The sequence below is a fragment of the Notolepis coatsorum genome (genome assembly GCF_963971535.1).
Source record: "Notolepis coatsorum genome assembly, chromosome: 14".
Lineage (NCBI taxonomy): Eukaryota > Metazoa > Chordata > Actinopteri > Aulopiformes > Paralepididae > Notolepis > Notolepis coatsorum.
In genome coordinates, this window is record NC_140178.1 from 12,765,585 (window position 1) to 12,785,116 (window position 19,532).

Below are 19,532 nucleotides of genomic sequence, written 5' to 3' on the forward strand. Positions count from 1 at the left end.
CAGTAAGGGTACGGAAGGACGAGGGGTGAGGAAGGCTCTCGCCGTGATGGTGTGGAAGGAGGAGGGGTGAAGAAGGCTCTCGCCGTGATTATGACATAAACAGCAAGTGAAAAGCAAGCATTAGTGTGGTAGTGAAAGGTTAACCTTCTGTAGTGTGGTTGTGAAAGGGTTAACCCTTTGTCGTGTGGCAGTGAAAGGGTTAACACAAGAGTAGCGAATACAAATGGTTATGTACTGCCCAAGTCAGGACTTATAGTCTAACTGGCTCAAGAATGTTTCCTTATTGTGCTGTGGAATGGTTTACCCAATCCCATTAGGAGCTTACCAGAAATCGAATTCAAACAAAACACAAAAGGCATCGGATGTAAATCTATGCTCAGTATGACTATTTAAGGTGTTTACTATTGTACATTAGGCATAGGACATGTATGTTCTGTTATATAACCTGTATTAGTGTTGATTGTGTACTGTTATGTACCTTTGAAGTCACGGTCATGATGAATTGAAAATGGGGGACCCTGATGTAAACAAGACGGACGTCTTTCTCTGGTCTGCATCCCCTTAACAATTGTATGTATTGAGCTGTACTGTACTGTACCCATTCTGCAATCAATAAATCAACCAACCAACCAATCAATCAATCAATCAATCAATCAATCAATCAATAGCTTAACAGAACATGCACAGATAATCTGAATTGAAGATACTTGTATTTTTAGGCATAATGGTATGGTACTGTATGCAACGGGGTAAATCTGCATTTTTCTATGATGCCCCTCTAGCTCATGGAATGAACTCCAACAGTCCTTAAAAGCTTGAGATTCTCCCCTCTGTTGCAGAGTTTAAAACCTTGATCTCCAACCTTTGTCAATCAAGTTGTACGTGTTTTATTGATTGGTATCCTTACTTTTAATTGTTATTATTGTATATGCTGTGTCATTTTATATGCCTTTATTTTGCTTAACTCTGTATGTACACTCGACGTGATTGTAAATGAGGGAAACCTCAGTTGCCTTTCGACTTTAAATAAAGGTTTGAAATGAAATGTATTTTATAACTAAGATTGAAAGACTGGGTTATGGTATGTATGTATTAATGTGTATTAATGCCATCAATGTGTGTGAATGTGTTGAATGAACTGTATGTTCCTGCTGTACTTTTACACTGTAACCGTTTCTGTAGTGTGGTAGTGAAAGTGTTAACCTTATTATGTAGTGTGGTAGTGAAAGGGTTAACCTTCCGTAGTGTGGTTGTGAAAGGGTTAACCCTTTGTCGTGTGTGGCAGTGAAAGGGTTACCACCTTCTGTGTTGTCGCAGTGGACGGGTTAACCCTTTGGTAGTGAAAGACGGGTTAATGATGTGAATTCAATCTAATTAAATCACACCGTCCAAAAAACTGACTCAGACACGCCGCTGCTCTCTTGATGAATGTGTGTGTGTGGCGTCTCTCAGGATATTGTGGAGTTTTTGATATAGTACGCATTGTGATGAACGGCTGAAGATTGGGTCCGGTAATCTCTCGAGGGCGATGCATCATGTTCATAAAGTATGTCAGCCCTCCTGGATGATGTCATTTAGCTCTCCGCTTGCCCGGCGTGCCACATATATATATATATATATATATCCCTCCTGTAGGCGTTTGTAGTGTCGGCGCAGAAAGTTAGGGTGGCTGCTGTCTTTGATGTCATCTGAGGAAGGGCCTTGATCTTGAAACATGTTGCCTTTTATGTGCCTTACCGCAGGAGCAGTGTGTCTCAGAAAGGTCTTTATTTCCAAGTAGTTTTCACGTACAAGGAATTTGCTTTGGTCGTTTTCGGTGCGACATAATTAGCGGACAGACATTATTACATGGCGTTTTCACATTCGCCGAAATGCTTGATTGTGATTGGTCAATAGCCCCTGACAGCGGTGAATTATTTTTCGATAACTGACCGCTGCCATGGGCAACGCGCAATAATCACCGGTGATTATTGCTTTTCGCAGCTGGAGCAATCAAGCCCACTGACACACACTGCATCAGTGCAATCAGACACACCTGCCGGCTGCCGGCGATAATAATAATCACTTTATTTGGGCTGACAGAGCCACAGAACAACTGCGTCTGCATTTGATCTCGTCTTGTCGATGGTGTAAAATGAATTAGGTATATTGTTAGTAAGTTAGCCATGTAATAAGCGGGATAATGTATAGCTATACTCGGTCATTGTCGCAAAATAATTGACCTTCACTACGTTTAGAACACCTCGGCTGCGTCTCGGTATTCTAAACTCCGTGTCGGTCAATTATTTTGCGACAATGACCTCGTAGCTATACATTATCCCTTACATAACAATAAAAACATTATAATACAATAAAGAGGTGGGGTAAAATATAATGAAATATGAACTAAGTTAAGCACAATTGGAATAGAATAGAATTATGAAATAAAATATAAGCCAGGGCTGTACAGCTGTAAATAAAGAGGTTGAATACAATTAAATGGAATATAAACTAAATTAAATATAGCACAATAGAATAAAGTACAATTATAAGTAAACAATTAAATAGGAATAGGCCAGGGGCTGTACAACTGGGCAAGATGTGGTCAAGTATATACACTAATTAGAATGAAATAACAGTGGAATGGGGCAGTTATGTGCAAAGAGTATGAATCAGCGTATGTTTTGTCCAACTCTTAACCACCAAAACCTACTCGGACTATGACGTACAGTGACATATATCATCATGCCAGGGTACGGACCCACCAACTGCACCTTGTGTATACCGTTCATTTTGATCTTATATTTCTATATTCAGAGTTAATTATATTGTTTATACTGTAAAGTTTTTACCTCATTATGTCTATATTCAGATGACATTTTATTGCCTATATTTATGTCTTTCTTCCATTACCCTACCCATACCTGTACCTTCCCTCCCCCATGCTGCTATGACACCTGAATTTCCCCAAGGGGATCAATAAAGGAATAATATTACGAACCAACCAATAATACGAACCAAAAAAGGCTACAATAAAGCCTATGCTATGCTTATGATAACATATTATGTTATGTTAGCATAAGCATAGCATAGGCTTTATTGTAGCCTTTTTTGGTTCGTTTGATGCACATACATTTAACACAAAGTAGTACAAAGGAAGCAATAAAAATAAAGATACACGACACAAGATGAAAAAAAGAAGAATACATTTGCAGTAAAATAGCAATGACAAAAAAAAAAGACAGCTTCAATTTACAATACAAATATAGTGCAAATCAGTAGTGTGTGTGCAAAATCAACATTCCGCGCAAATCAGTAGCAGAGACGGCGATAAAATGGCACTGTTTTCTCCTCAGTCACAGATCAGCAGCTGGCTGTGAGTGTTATTTGTTCACGAGTCTGACTGCCTGGGGGGGGGAACCTGTTCAGGAGTCTGCTGGTCCGGGCCTTGAGGCTGCGGTGCAGTTTTTTTTGACGGACGGCATCAGCTGAAGCGGTTTCAGTGATTGGGGTGGCTGGGGTCTTTAATAATCCTGCGGGCTTCACTGACACACCGCCCATTGTGTATATCCTGGATGGAGGGAAGCCTTGTGTTCTGGGCTGTTCGCACACACACACCCTGGCTTTGGCCGCCAGCGACATGGATTTAGTTATTATCGTGGACGTTTTTTTGGTAGCCCTTTAACCCCGAAAATAACAGTGATTGTTTGGTTGATGGACACTTCAGGAAAATTGTCAAATTGCTGCACAGAACTTCTACAGTTGGCAGGCTGTGGGGGGGGGGGGGACTTGGACACACACACAGGCACACACAAGAAGGGATTCTTAACCACTTGTATCGCAGAGCGATGAGATAGGGAGGAGACAACAATTATAAGTAAAAGATTAAATAGGAAGAGGAATAGGCCAGGGCTGTACAACTGGGCAAGATGTGGTCAAGTATATACACTAATTAGAATGAAATAACAATACAGTGGAATGGGATAATTAGCAGGGCTATGCAATTGTGCAGTTTATGTGCAAAGAGTATGAATCGGCGTGTGTAAACACAAGGATCAGGTGAATGGAGGGGAAACCTTGAAACATCCACCACTGCCTGGCAGTTAAAATATAAGAGAAAACAAAAGCAATTCAGAGAGAGAAAAACACCTAGAAACCACTCTATATTAATAATTATAAGAAAAATATATTCGAGTTGTAGAGGAGCTTTATATTTGTGGTACAAATCTCAAGGTGCTACAGTGTAGAAGGACATAAAAAGAGTAAGAGAGTAAAAAAAAAACGTAAAATAAGTTGGACTAAAACTAGTAAAAGAGTAAAAGAACATGAAATGTGAAGGGCTAAACTAGTAAAAGAGTAAAAGAACATGAAATGTGAAGGGCTAAAACTAGTAAAGGAACATCAACTATGTAGAGATAAAACTAGATAAAAATCAAAACCAGACCATCAAATACATGCTTTGAGGCCCTTTTTTTAGAAGCATCCATGGTCTGTGGTGCTCTCAGATGGTCTGGGAGAGCAATTCCACAGACTGGGAGCAGATGAGCAGAAAGCCCGATCTTCCATGGTCTCCTTGTGTGTGGACCCCAGGAAGACTAGCTGGTTGCTATCGCACCAGCTAATGGGGATCCCTAATAAAATCAAATCAAATCCTACTGAGGACCAAACTGAAATAAACAAGCATCAGAGCACAGGAAACCATGGCTATACTTAAAGACACTGCACACCTGATACCAATCAGGTGTCACTCAAGCCCACGCACCTGCCATGCCACATGGCAATTAACCCCCAGAGTCTGGAGTCTGGTGATAGACAGCTCACACCAGTAAACTCAAAATAAACCCAAAGCCCACAGGAATAAACTAAAACCAAACCCACATAATAACGGCAGTCCATCACGACAGTATGTGATTGGTCACAAATGGGTGCTCTCATCGCAACGAAGGCGGCACAAAGGCGGACAGGAGCTCTTGGATTGGTCCCCGGGTGCTGGCCCCACGCCGCAGCCCATGTCTGCTCCCGGCTGCCCTTGGGGGGGGGGGGGGGGAAGCGCAGAGAGGAATTTCATCTGCGACCCAAAGAAAATCCATGTGTGTGTGTCTGTGTTCCTGTGCCACATGTGTGTGTTCGCTTCATGACAATGTAGCAATGTGTTCTACAAATAAAGTCTTCTTCTTCTTCTTCTTCTTCTTCTTCTTCTTCTTCTTCTTCTTCTTCTTCTTCTTCTTCTTCTTCTTCTTCTACTTCTACCTCTTCTAACACCATCTGTCAGCTGCGTGAACACCAAACCAAGCCGCATTTCTCGGAGACGCTCTCTGATTGGCCGACGCCTGTTTCTACACTGGTTAAGCTTAGGCACTCTTCGAAGTTGGTTAAGGTTAGAGTTTGTCTTAGAGCGTGACGGCAAGTTCTTTCGACGGTTAAGCTTAGGCACTCTTTCGAAGTTGGTTAAGGTTAGAGTTTGTCTTTGAGCATGGCGATAGAACGCCAGGTAGTTTGCAGGCTGTTTGACGTGGAAATGGGCAAAGACACAGCTCGTCACGGATTGGGCAAACGCGTCAGTGGCCAATCAGAGAGCGTCAGTCAGTGCCAATCAGAGAGCGTCTCCGAGAAATGCGGCTTGGTTTGGTATACACGCCTGTCAGCTACAATAACTAAACTAGAATGGTTGCTCAGTGGAGCACATATGTCCGCGGCATGCCATAGTTGGTAATAAATATTCCCCCCCAATGAATGAAGGATGCATGATATGTACACATACGTTTTATGTTGTCTCTCGCAGCCTTTTCAGGAATGTGCTTTCATGCAGTTTGTGGTTTTCATTGAAAATAGTGAACATAGAGGGGAATTTTGGCTGGTGTCAGCAAAAAATAAAAAAAAACGTTTATTTTTATATCTACAGCACCTAGTCTTGGTGGCAGCACTTGAAGCCGTTGTTGCCCTCTGGTGGTTAAAAGGTGTACTACACCAAGGACTACATGCAAGTCAATGGTGAATGCTGGAAATTAATTCCATAAAAATACTTCCTGTTGCCTAATGTGAAACATATTCCCACATGCACATCCTTGTGCCTCTGTAACTTTCTGCACCAAAGGAAAGGCTGATAGGCCCCATAGTTTGCAAGATATAGTTCGGATTCACACAGACACACACCCACACACAGACGCTACCAAACTGTGAAAAAGTGACCAGGCTCTATTTCCACAGTGCAGTCAGTGCACCGCGCAAGTCTCGGCACATCCTCCTTAAATCCAATTTGACACCGTCCAATTTTAAATCAGAAGTATCCATTTTTAAAGAATGTGTCTCTAATTCCATTTCGACAGCACAGATGACATTTTGCGAAACCCGTTCAGATGGGAAATAAGTAAGGACGATGAAAATGTGAAATTATCGCCAGTCACACATTTATAACACGCCTTTCCGGGGAGCAATTGGGTCTGGTTCTGGACTGAAACACCAACTCGTTTGCCTGCGAGTAGCCGTTGGCTCTTGACATCGCTTGGCAATCACTGTAAACCAGGGGTGGCTGACTGATTATGGTGATTTGTGCGTCGCCCTCCCTGCCCCAGGTAATTTGATTTAAAAAGAAAATTACATAATTTTCTTTACAAAATAATGGTGATGTATGATAAATATAATAATAATTTAAATGCCTTTGAATGTCATAGTAGTCCAATCAGCCGCAGCATCTATAATTTTGTTCTGGAATGAATCTCAGAATCACTGTCTGACACTCCATGGGCGACTTCTCTCTGGCTGCCGATCGCCCCTCAGTCCTCATTCATGTGTTGGCATTTTCTTTTTCAAACACCACGACCTCCAATAAATACATTTCTATGGGTTGTTTTAGTGCCAGCCCTTACGTGCTTTCGTCATACGTGTAAGTCACACTAGGCTGAGTGCGTGGCATTCGTTTGACATCACGTCCGGAATCACACCAACCAGGAGATAACTAACGCTAATAGTTGTTGACTTGTTGTCGTCGTTGAAAAATTTATAATAATCACAAGTAGGGTGACCAGATGCAAAAAGTCCAAAAGCAGGACAACAGTAAGATTTTGGTGGGACAAAGTGGGACAGATAGATAATGTAAATTTTTGTATTAGAATAACATGGTCTTCACCGAGACCAATGTTTTTTTTTGCTTCAAAAAGAGGGACATCCTCTCAATATGTGGGACGTTCGGTCAAATGGTGGGACAGTACAACCAAAAGGGGGACACCTGGTCACCCTAATTCACAAGATACATTCAGTGCTGGATGGAGACACATTTATGGAAAGTTCAAGCCCGGACCACAAAGCTTCTCGAAGTGTTAGCGCGACACACGACGGCTCTTCCAATTCGTATACGCGATGTTCAACTGGCAGCAAAATAAGTCTCAGAGTTATGATATCATCATCATCAGGTGGCTTCTTCGTTCCGAAGGTTGCCTATCACTCTCCAACCCATTCTGTCCCCACCTCTTCTCTCCAACTCCGTGACTCCACCTCTCACTCCGCTCCAATCACAGACGTCGTCTACCCAGCCTCTTCTTGGTCTTCCACTTCCTCTCTTTCCATCCACCTTCCCCGTCACCACCTTCTTGAACATCTCCCCGCTGGATCCTCTCAGAACGTGCCTGCACAACTCCATCTTTCTCTTTTTCAACCTCTCCAGCAGCTGTCCTCCTTGCATACCTGCTCTTCTCAGTACCTCCTCATTCTTGATCTTATTCTTCCATGTTATCTTCAGCATCTTCCTCAGCGTCCACATTTCAAAAGAGTCTATCATCCTCTTCGCCTCTTCATTCAGTGTCCATGCTACTGCTCCGTATGAAAAGACTGACATAACATACGTTTCCAAAATCCTGGTCTTCGTTTTCCAACTTATGTTTCGTCTCAATAATTCTTTATGGTTCCAGAATGCGCTCTTTGCAATTCCGGTTCTTCTCTTAGGGCGTGTTCACACCTACCCTGTTTGGTCCACTTTAAGTGGACCATGGTCCCTTTAGATCGATAGTCCGTTTGGTTTGTACAGGTATGAACGCAAACCGAACTATAATGAGGACCAAACAACCGAACCATGGTCCTCTTGAAAAGTTGGGACTCGGTTCGTTTCAAAGTGGACCATGGTTCGTTTGCTGTTGGTGTGAACGCGATCAAACTTTATATAGTATCTAATCTAGAGCAAATGAGTGACAGGTGCCTAGTGGCGGCGGTCGCGCAACCCAACTTGACAGCGCCAAGTGACAGCTTGCGCGCGACCCAACTCAAATGAATGACAGGCGCGCGGACAGTCTCTCTCTCTCTCTCTGCCTCTCTCTCTCTCTCTTTCTCTCTCTGCCTCTCTCTCTCTCTCTTCCTCTCTCCGTCTCAGTCTCTCTCTTCCTCTCTCTGTCTCTCTAGACTGGCGCCGCGCGCGGACAGTCTCTCTCTATATCTCTACTCTCTAGTCGACTTGCGCCATGCTCGTAATGACAGTATCTCTCTGCTTTATCACAAGAGACGCTGTCTGCAACTGTTTACGTTTGTGAGTGCTAGTCCAATAGATGAACAACTTGGCGACAGCATGTCCTTTGTTTACAAATTAGATCCGCACCAAACAGGGTAGTGTGAACGCAGACCAAAATCAAACAATGTATCATTTTCACATTTGTCCACCAGAAAGTCCGGACACACCCTTAGGGTGCTTTCACACCAGAGCTGTTTGGTCCGGACTATCGGACCAGAATTCGATAGTCCGCTTTTTTGGGGTGGTGTGAATGCGCAGTCGAACTCTGGTGCGGACCAAACACGCGAACTCTGGTCCGCCAAAAAACATAGGTCTCGGTTCGCTTCATTGGACCAAACGCGGACCAAATATAGGAAGTCACCTGATAAACTGTGCATCTTGGGTAGAAGGAAGAAAAAAACACTGCGGCTTATTATTATTATTATTATTATTATTATTATTATTATTATTATTATTATTATTATTATTATTATTATTACCGCACGTGCGGCATTCACTGCAAAACAAGCACACTGTAAACATGTCTCGTGGACAGACTGATAAACTGTGCATCTTGGGTAGAAGGAAGAAAAAAACACCACAGCTTATTATTATTACCGCGGCGCGTGGCATTCACTGCAAAACAAGCACACTGTAAACGGCGAATGATGAAGTGAAAGCCCTGATAGACATATGGGCAGAAGACCAAATAAAACAGCTGCTTGTGGGCACTCACGAAAACAACGAGGTGTACAAGTTGTTTAGCGAGAGGATGGCGGTAATGGGTTATAATTGAACAATGGATCAATGCCACGTCTCTTCTACTATCACGCTTCTTGCGGCTGTTTGTGTTTTCGCAGATTTCACTTCCTGAAGGGGAGGGATTTCCACTCTCCATTGTGTCCAATAGACGAGCGCCCTTTTTGACCGCGTGACATTGTTCCGAAAGTTTGGTGCGCTTGACAAATTGCAATGTGAATGCAGACGAACCAAATGACGAATGCAACAATGTTGCAACTTCACCACCAGAACCGCACAGAGTCCACAAACTATATGTGAAAGCGCCCTTAATGTCCATGTTAGCTCTTCCACCTTCACTGATCCAGCTTCCAAGTTACATGTACTCCTTCACTTGTTCAAGTTTTTCTCCATCCACCTGTATTTTACAAACCGTTCCTGGTGTTTTTTCAATGATCATTACTTTAGTTGTCTTTGTGTTTAGCGACATTCCATAGTTTTTACATTCAACATTCAGCTTATTCATCATGTCCTGTAAATCTTCTTGACAGTTACAGACTATAGCGGTGTCATCAGCGTATCTTATATTGGTGATGTTCTCTTCGCCAAGTTTTACTCCTTTCCCTCCTCTCAGACCTTTTTTCATCAGTGATTCACTGTACATATTAAAGAGTACAGGGGACAAGATGCATCCTTGTCTTACACCCTTCTCCACCGGGAAGTGGAGAATATTAGATGATTAGATTAGATGATTAGATTAGATTATTATATCTGTATATCTGTATGTTGTGTATGTCATTATGAATTGAAAATGGGGGACCCTGATGTAAACAAGACGAAAGTATTTCTCTGGTCTGCATGACTGCATCCCCTTAACAATTGTGTGTATTGAGCTTTACTGTACTGTACCCATTCTGCAATCTGTTAATTAAAGTTTTTAATCAATCAATCAATCAATCAATCAATCAATCAATCAATCAATCAATCAATCAAAGTCTCTTGATTTGTCCTTTCCTATTCTAACATTAGCCTTCTGCCTCCAGCATAAGTTGGCAATATTCTTCGGTCAGAAACTGGTATTTTGAATTCTTCCATTGTTCTCATCAATGTTGTATGTTCAACTCTGTTGAAGTCCTTCGTGAAATCGATAAAGCAAATATACAGCTTCTTCTGTTGGGTCTATCGATTTTTCGCCAATGATTCTGAGTTGGCAGATTGCATCACTTGTTCCTTTTCCTTTGCGGAAACCTATTTGGCTATCCGAGAGCTGATGTTCAATTATGGGTTCTATTCTGTTCTTGATGATTTTCAGGAGTACTTTCGATGCATGAGATATCAAACCGATAGTCCTGTAATTGTTGCATTCTGTGGCTTTTCCGGTCTTTGGGATCGGAATGAACATTGATTTTAGGAAATCACTTGGAATATTTCCTGAGTTGTAGATGTTGTTTACCAATTTCACAAGGAGCTCGATACACCTGTCACTATTATGATATGAAAATGTAATTGTAGTGCTGTCAGACCCAGATACGGGTTGTCTTTTCCCTTTATTTTCTTCACTGAGTGCTTCGTTTACATAGGGTTAGGGTTGGGTTCTGGGGGACAATGCCCACAAAACCCCACCCCACCCACCCAACCACCTCCAATGTACAGTCCCCCCACCCCCCCCCCCCCACCCCACCTACCCAACCTCCTCCAATGTACAGTTTTCTTCCACCTCAAATGTATATACTCTCTTTTTTAGACCCTTTTTGTATCACAAACGGTACTGTATTTGTAGATCTGGTATGTCATAAATGTATAGATGTAGCAGTACTGTCTATCTGTATGTCATGTATGTCATATATGTTATGATGAATTGAAAATGGGGGACCCTGATGTAAACGAGACGAAAGTCTTTCTCTGGTCTGCATCCCCTTAACAATTGTGTGTATTGAGCTGTACTGTACTGTACCCATTCTGCAATCTGTTAATACAATTTTCAATCAATCAATCAAACTCCTACATGGTTTTGGTTTACAAACATGTCACCTTTTTCACCTCTTATCAGTTTGCAGGTCTGTAGTTACTGAAACTGATTTAATATGGCACCGCCCCACCTAGAATATCTTTCGCCAGCCGCCACTGGTGTAAACATTATTCTGAACGCTCCACTGCCCCTTCTCCTCAGCCAGAGGGCCCGGCGTCTGAGCGCTCTGAGGGCGGTGACACATGGTGTGATGATTCTATGAATAGGAACTCTGTCGCTGCCTTTACTTACTAACAGATCGCTCTTGGTGCCAGAGGAAGCTCTGCCGCCCTGGGTGCCAATTCATGAAAGCACGTGGCAACATTTGGACGCGTGGCACCGAGATACTGGTACAGTATGAAAAACGGTAATGACATCAATGAGCAACATATCGTCGATTCAGAGTGCATGTGTGTTAAGATAATGACTGCAGCTTATCTTTGCGTTGCATTCGGAGGAAAGGAATCGATGAGAGACGATGGAACTCTTTAGCCTTTTTGGCTTGGTTTATTTCACATTGGCATAACGATTGCTGTAGCGTGCACCTGCTACTTCAAGGTGCAGCTATTGAGAGAGGAAGACAGAGAGAGCTGAGCAGGTGGACATTCCAGAGAAAGACGTGATAATAGCCCTTTAATGGAATACACAAAACACGTTGTCATTTTTCGGCTGATTTATGAATCGTTTTCAAATACACGCTAGATTATCGATAGTATATGTGTCCTTATGCACAATACAAAAGCGGGCTGAAAAAACGCTTATCCGTGCCTTGCTCTGCGCCAACGGCATGCACACACACACACACACACAGACACGTTGTGATCGCTATGAAAAAAACATCAGATTAACCCAAGACTGGTAACATAGAGTCCTTACCTCACATCAGATGTTCTGCAAAAAGATGAATCCAATTCCTGATCGCCATTCCAAATATCGATCGTGTCCATTGATCCAACGTTATAGTCCAAAACACATAATCCACGCTGCTCCCAGTCCCCCCAGTCAACGTGGTACAACGATACTACATGCCCGAGAAGCAAAACCTGGACCGGACTTTTTTTTTGGTTGCAAATCCCCAGCCAATCCAATCCAATGATGTGCAATACCATCCGGGAGACGATAGGGGGCGGTATTTGCCCTTTTGCGAGCTCAGACCCATTCCCAACGATAACATCAGGCTGGATGGATAAATGAATGGATATCGCTAATAAAAGAAATAACGATTAAAACCCGACTATACTCGTGATTGGCACTCAAGCGATGGCGAGTTAACCCGACTATCATCGTGACTGGCGTTGAATGAGTTAATAATAAACACTGTTAGAACTGTCAGACTCTTAAATAAACACTGTTAGGACTATCTGACTCTTAATAATAAACACTGTTAGGACTGTCTGACTCTTAATAATAATCACTGTTAGGACTATCAGACTCTTAATAATAAACAGTTAGGACTGTCTGACTCTTAAGAGTCTGATAGTCCTAACAGTGTTTATAAACACTGTTACAAAGCCTGCCCCCCTGGTGATTCCGTTGCGGTCGAACTGTTGAACCCCCCCCCCCCCCCCCCCCCCCCCCCAGAGGAACTGTGTCTGGCAGCACCCTCTGAAGCCAGGGAGCCTGTGCTCATTTCATTCAATCAACGCCTCGCTCGCACTCACCCAGGACTGGGGTCTTCTTGAAAGCGCACTCCCGATGCAGACACACAAGGTCGCTGCGCCAATAGGTGGCAGCCCAGCACTGCTATCCTGGTGCACTGGAGGAGAGAGAGAGAGAGAGAGAGAGGCTGGCTGAGAGCCTCAAGCCTTTCATGCTCTCTCTCTCTCTCTCCCTCTCTCTCTCTCTCTCTCTCAGACACGAGAGTTTCTCTTATACTACTATTATATCTGCAGAGGAGAATATCTATCATCCAATCATCCCAACAGCTCCTCCTGTGCATTCTACTGTGCCCATAAAAGCGATCTAATCGAATGTAATCTTAATGAACTGTGGCTGGTGGTGAGTGTTCTTATGGCTCTCTCTCTCTCTCTCTCTCTCTCTCTGGGGGTAGTCTCTGGGTCGCACGGCCCAACGTGCTACCGGTGTTAACGGAAACAACATATCAAAGAGGGCTTTGAAGTAGCCTAGAGCGCACTCAGTAGGACTAAACGTGTGTGTGTGTGTGTGTGTGTGTGTGTGTGTGTGTGTGTGTGTGTGTGTGTGTGTGTGTGTGTGTGTGTGTGTATTGGGGGGGGTTGTGTTTGAGGAGAGGGAGACATATTGTGAGTGACAGGGCTCTCAAGGTCAGCCGTCTCTCTCCGCAGGCCCTATTCTAATGTCGTACAGTGACATCGGGGATCCCATTGAATTTCAAATCTCTGGCCTGCTCCATCCGTCCGTCCCCCGAGGAGGCGGTGGTGGCACTCCGACCTTGACCTCCGTGTGGCGGTCCCGAGTCACCTGGAGGAGGCCCGGTAGCCTGGCGCTAGGGGGAGGGGGGGGGGGAGGGGGGGTGGCTGGAGGTGTCCGAGTGGTCGGCTTGAAGGACAGAGTGGGACTATTGGACTTTTTCCGACGAACACCCCACTTATTTATTTTTTTCCTCATCCCCCAATTTAGTCCTTATGCCAATTCCCTTCCTGGCTGTTGGCACGCTGCCCCACTGTCGGTCAGGGGAGGGTGTGTAGACTATCACATGCCTCCTCTGATACAGCCGCTTCTTTTCAACTGACAGCGAGGAGTTTCACTGGGGGAACGTAACGCAGGCAGAGGTTCACGCTATTTCCCCCCAGATCCCCTTCCTGCTGAACAGGAGCCCCGACCGACCAGTAGGAGTCGCTGTTTGCAACGACCAGGACACACACATACCCTCACCGGCTTCCCACCCGCTAACACTGCCAATTGTGTTAGTAGGGACGACTGACCGAACCGGAGGTACCGCTGACAGCTGGATTCGATCCCTGAGTCTGGAGAGTGCTTAGTCCACTGCCTGGTCCCAGCCGCCTGGAACCCCTCACTTCTGAACTTGAGTCACGGAAGTGGACCTCCTCCAAGGTGGCGACGTACGGGTCGCCACCTCCTCCAATAAGAGGCGTGACTTTCATCCTCGCGGTTATCTGAGGAGCGGCTGTTATTCTTCTAACTTTATTTCCTTCCGCCTCTCAATGCCACTTATGGCGCCGTTACGCCTTTATTACTCGTCGCTCGACTTCTCAAGCGAGGATTTATCTCCTGATTGAATGTTTTCATGGCACAGGGCAGGCATGACTGTTTCCATGACCACCGGGGATGATTGGTTCATTTAAAAAAAAGAGTTTTGAGGAGCGTCCTTGTTTTTCCTTTTCATAATTGTTTATTTATATATATATCTTACCGCTGGGTTTCTTCCAGGCCGCGGCAGGCGGCTCGGTGGCATGTGGGAATGTGTCACGTTGGACCTCTCCTCCGTCATGGTTATATGCCTTTTTGGATTTGCGACTCAAATCCCCCTCGCTCTATTTTGAGTGATTTATACATATGAATGAAGATTCATGCCTCAGAGCGCCAGCGCGCCGGTATTATCAAATCAAACGGGGCTGCTCAGTGGCTCCTGAGATTGCATTAGAGTGTAATATCAGCGCGGCAATCCCTGGGATATTGCCACTTTAGAATACTCAGGGTTCTACCAATTCTATAGCCGATCGTAGCATGACCGAGGGGATTTGTCTGTTTAGGTAACGTTTCGTCAGAAGGGCTGGCAGGTGATCGCCCCGGGTAATGAATGGGAAGACACCCGCACACGCGTGTTTGATATTCATGGTTTATTTGATGAAGGATCAGGGGAAGCAGGGAAGAGACGGGTTACAGGATGAGTTCGGATAGAAACAGGTGACCTGGTTAGGAGAGGAGAGGAACGAGTTACGGGATGAGTCCAAAGATTCCAGAAAAACGTCAAGGATGCTACACAAAAAAGTCAAGACTTATTTTCGTTGTAGTCCTTGGTCTCAGACAGACGAGCAATACACAACATGACCACAAATAACAATTTGACAAACTACATAGACATGGTGACCTGTTTAGGAGAGGAACGAGGTACTGGATGAGTCCAGATAGAAGGAGAGCATGTCTATGTTCTCCGGGTCCTATGTTCCCCGGGTCCTATGTTCCCCGGGTCCTATGTTCCCCGCTTTGATTGATTGATTGATTGAAAATGTTAGACCACCTGCCCTGATTCCAAACTCTAACCTTAACCAGTTCGAAAGAGGGCCTAAGCTTAACCAGTTCGAAACCAGGCGGACATTAATAATTAATAAAATAATAAAAATGTATAAACATTTTAATCTATTAATCAATCAAGCGGGGAACATAGGACCCGGGGAAAATGTGACCCGGGGAACATATGGATGATCCCGATAGAAGCAGGTGACCTGGTTAGAAGAGAAACAAGAAACGCTTCACATTTTATGTGTGAAAACGGAATGCAAATGAGCCTCAGAAACAGAACGTCTGCCACGTCTTAATTAAATGTGTTGATTTAGTTTTAGTTTTTTTCCTAGATTCTTCAGACCTATTAACTGTAACATGGTCTCATCAGAAAATGTAAATTAAGTACTAATCGACCACTGGGAATAAGTTATGTTAATATAAAGTTAAAGTTAGTATTGGCAAACACAAATACCAACACAGCTTTCACTACAAGACTCAGACACCCACCTTGATACAAACACAGCTCTCACCGCTAGACTAGGACACCCACCCTGATACAAACACAGCTCTCACCACTAGACTAAGACACCCACCCACCCTGATACAAACACAGCTCTCACCACTAGACTAAGACACCCACCCACCCTGATACAAACACAGCTCTCACCACTAGACTAAGATACCCACCCACCCTGATACAAACACAGCTCTCACCACTAGACTAAGATACCCACCCTGATACAAACACAGCTCTCACCACTAGACTAAGACACCCACCCACCCTGATACAAACACAGCTCTCACCACTAGACTAAGACACCCACCCTGATACAAACACAGCTCTCACCACTAGACTAAGACACCCACCCACCCTGATACAAACACAGCTCTCACCACTAGACTAAGGGGGCTTTCACACTCAGCCTTTTGTATCGAATCACCGTCCCGGAGCACGGGGGGGAGTGTTCTCACTCACCCCTTTTGGGGTGCGAAACGGCGCTGAATCGTTTCACCCCCCGCTGAACGGGATCAGCTGGCAGAGGTGGTCTCGGGGTCGGCCCCGGGAGAACGGGGGGTGTGGCTTTGCGAGCTTGTACCTTTTCACGGGCGTGGCGCCTGGTGCTGACATAACGTCATAAATTTTGTTTGCCATTGCTATGTCTATACATTGTTCGAATGCATTTATTTCTATTAGACCAGTGGTGCCCAACCAGTCGGCCGTGGTCGACCAGTAGATTGCTCAAAACGCTCAAAAGCGGACTCTACAACACCATCCATTCGTGATAAAATGGGGTGGGTTATATTGACAAGGCTTGACAACAGAGGTTCAAATATAACTTCATATTTATTGGCAATTTGTTCATTTTATATCAACATCCAGAGTCCGCAGTCGTGTTAAGACATTCCCGTTTACATTTTCGGTCGACCAGTAGATCAATGACATTCAATATAATCGATGCAAGCAATGTTACTAGTAAAAGGTTATAAAGCTAACTAGCGGTAGCCGTTAGCTTAGCGTTATTGTTAACGCTGCAAAACGATCAAAAGCGGACTCTACAACAGAGTTCCATTCGTGAGAAAAGGGGGGTGGGTTATATTGACAAGGCTTGACAACAGAGGTTCAAATATAACTTCATATTTATTAGTTATTTGTTTCTTTATATCAACATCCATTCTCCAGTCTCCGTGTTAACACTTCCTGTGTTTACATTTCGAGCGTGACATCATCGACTACGGCAAGCTTACAAGCTCAAAACGCAAACCGTAAACAAAACCCAGAGCGCACCCAGACTGAAGTGTGTACACAAACTAGAGGGGGGAGAGGGGGGGGGGGGAGTTCGCATCAGATCTCAGAACGGGCAGAACGGAATGAAATAGAAACGAATAGGGTGAGTGAGAAAAGGCCCTAAGACACCCACCCACCCTGATACAAACACAGCTCTCACCACTAGACCAAGACACCCACCCTGATACAAACACAGCTCTCACCATTAGACTAAGACACCCACCCTGATACAAACACAGCTCTCACCACTAGACTAAGACACCCACCCTGATGCAAACACAGCTCTCACCACTAGACTAAGACACCCACCCTGATACAAACACAGCTCTCACCACTAGAGTAAGACACCCACCCACCCTGATACAAACACAGCTCTCACCACTAGACTAAGACACCCACCCTGATACAAACACAGCTCTCACCACTAGACTAAGACACCCACCCTGATACAAACACAGCTCTCACCACTAGACTAAGACATCCACCCTGATACAAACACAGCTCTCACCACTAGACTAAGACACCCACCCTGATACAAACACAGCTCTCACCACTAGACTAAGACACCCACCCACCCTGATACAAACACAGCTCTCGCCACTAGACTAAGACACCCACCCTGATACAAACACAGCTCTCGCCACTAGACTAAGACACCCACCCTGATACAAACACAGCTCTCACCACTAGACTAAGACACCCACCCTGATACAAACACAGCTCTCGAGTCTCGCCACTAGACTAAGACACCCACCCTGATACAAACACAGCTCTCACCACTAGACTAAGACACCCACCCACCCACCCTGATACAAACACAGCAATACTATGATGATGATATGTTTTAATGTTTAACAGTTGTGGTTAATATATAAGATTACGGTTAGTTTAAGGTTACAGTGTGGTTAAGGTTAAGGTTAAGGTTAGTTTAAGGTAACAGTGTGGTTAAGGTTAAGGTTAAGGTAACAGTGTCGTTAAGGTTAAGGTAACAGTGTCGTTAAGGTTCAAGTTAGTTTAAGGTTACAGTGTGGTTAAGGTTAAGGTTAAGGTTAGTTTAAGGTAACAGTGTCGTTAAGGTTAAGGTTAAGGTTAAGGTAACAGTGTCGTTAAGGTTAAGGTTAAGGTAACAGTGTCGTTAAGGTTAAGGTTAGTTTAAGGTAACAGTGTGGTTAAGGTTAGTTTAAGGACCTTTAACCACTTAATTGACACCCTTTTCTTTTTACTTGAAGTTGAGGACTGCATACTTTTATTGAAAAGCGTATCTTTATACTTATAGCACATGCATAAGCCTGGTCTCTTTCGAAAGACAACATTCTGAAGTTTCTTACAAAATAAAGAAATCACTTTTACTGCTAGAGAAAATAGAGTAACATAGTACTGTAGTAACATGTACTCACGTTTTTCTGTAGTAGTTGCAATATCCAAAGAAATTATATCCAGGTCCACAGCATGAGGTCTTATGTAGTACAGGTCCAAATTTCATAAAAATTAGTTCAGAAATGGGTGATTTAGAGCAACCTGACATATTGGCATGTAACTCGAGAACTGCTGAACGGCAAAAAATAGGGCTTTAATTCTATATATTATATGTTTTATAAAAAATGCAGAACCGCCAGACGCTCGCAAAGTGGTGTGACGTGCGCACAGTGCAAAACGGGTCCTATAGGCAATAGTGCAAGAGGTTAATCAGAGCAGCATAACTGGACCACATACCACTTTAACATAACCTTTAATCAGAGCAGCATAACTGGACCACATACCACTTTAACATGGCCTTTAATCAGAGCAGCATAACTGGACCACATACCACTTTAACATGACCTTTAATCAGAGCAGCATAACTGGACCACATACCACTTTAACATAGCCTTTAATCAGAGCAGCATAACTGGACCACATACCACTTTAACATAACCTTTAATCAGAGCAGCATAACTGGACCACATACCACTTTAACATGACCTTTAATCAGAGCAGCATAACTGGATCACATACCACTTTAACATAACCTTTAGTCAGAGCAGCATAACTGGACCACATACCACTTTAACATGACCTTTAATCAGAGCAGCATAACTGGATCACATACCACTTTAACATAACCTTTAATCAGAGCAGCATAACTGGACCACATACCACTTTAACATGACCTTTAATCAGAGCAGCATAACTGGATCACATACCACTTTAACATAACCTTTAATCAGAGCAGCATAACTGGACCACATACCACTTTAACATAACCTTTAATCAGAGCAGCATAACTGGACCACATACCACTTTAACATAACCTTTAATCAGAGCAGCATAACTGGACCACATACCACTTTAACATAGCCTTTAATCAGAGCAGCATAACTGGACCACATACCACTTTAACATAA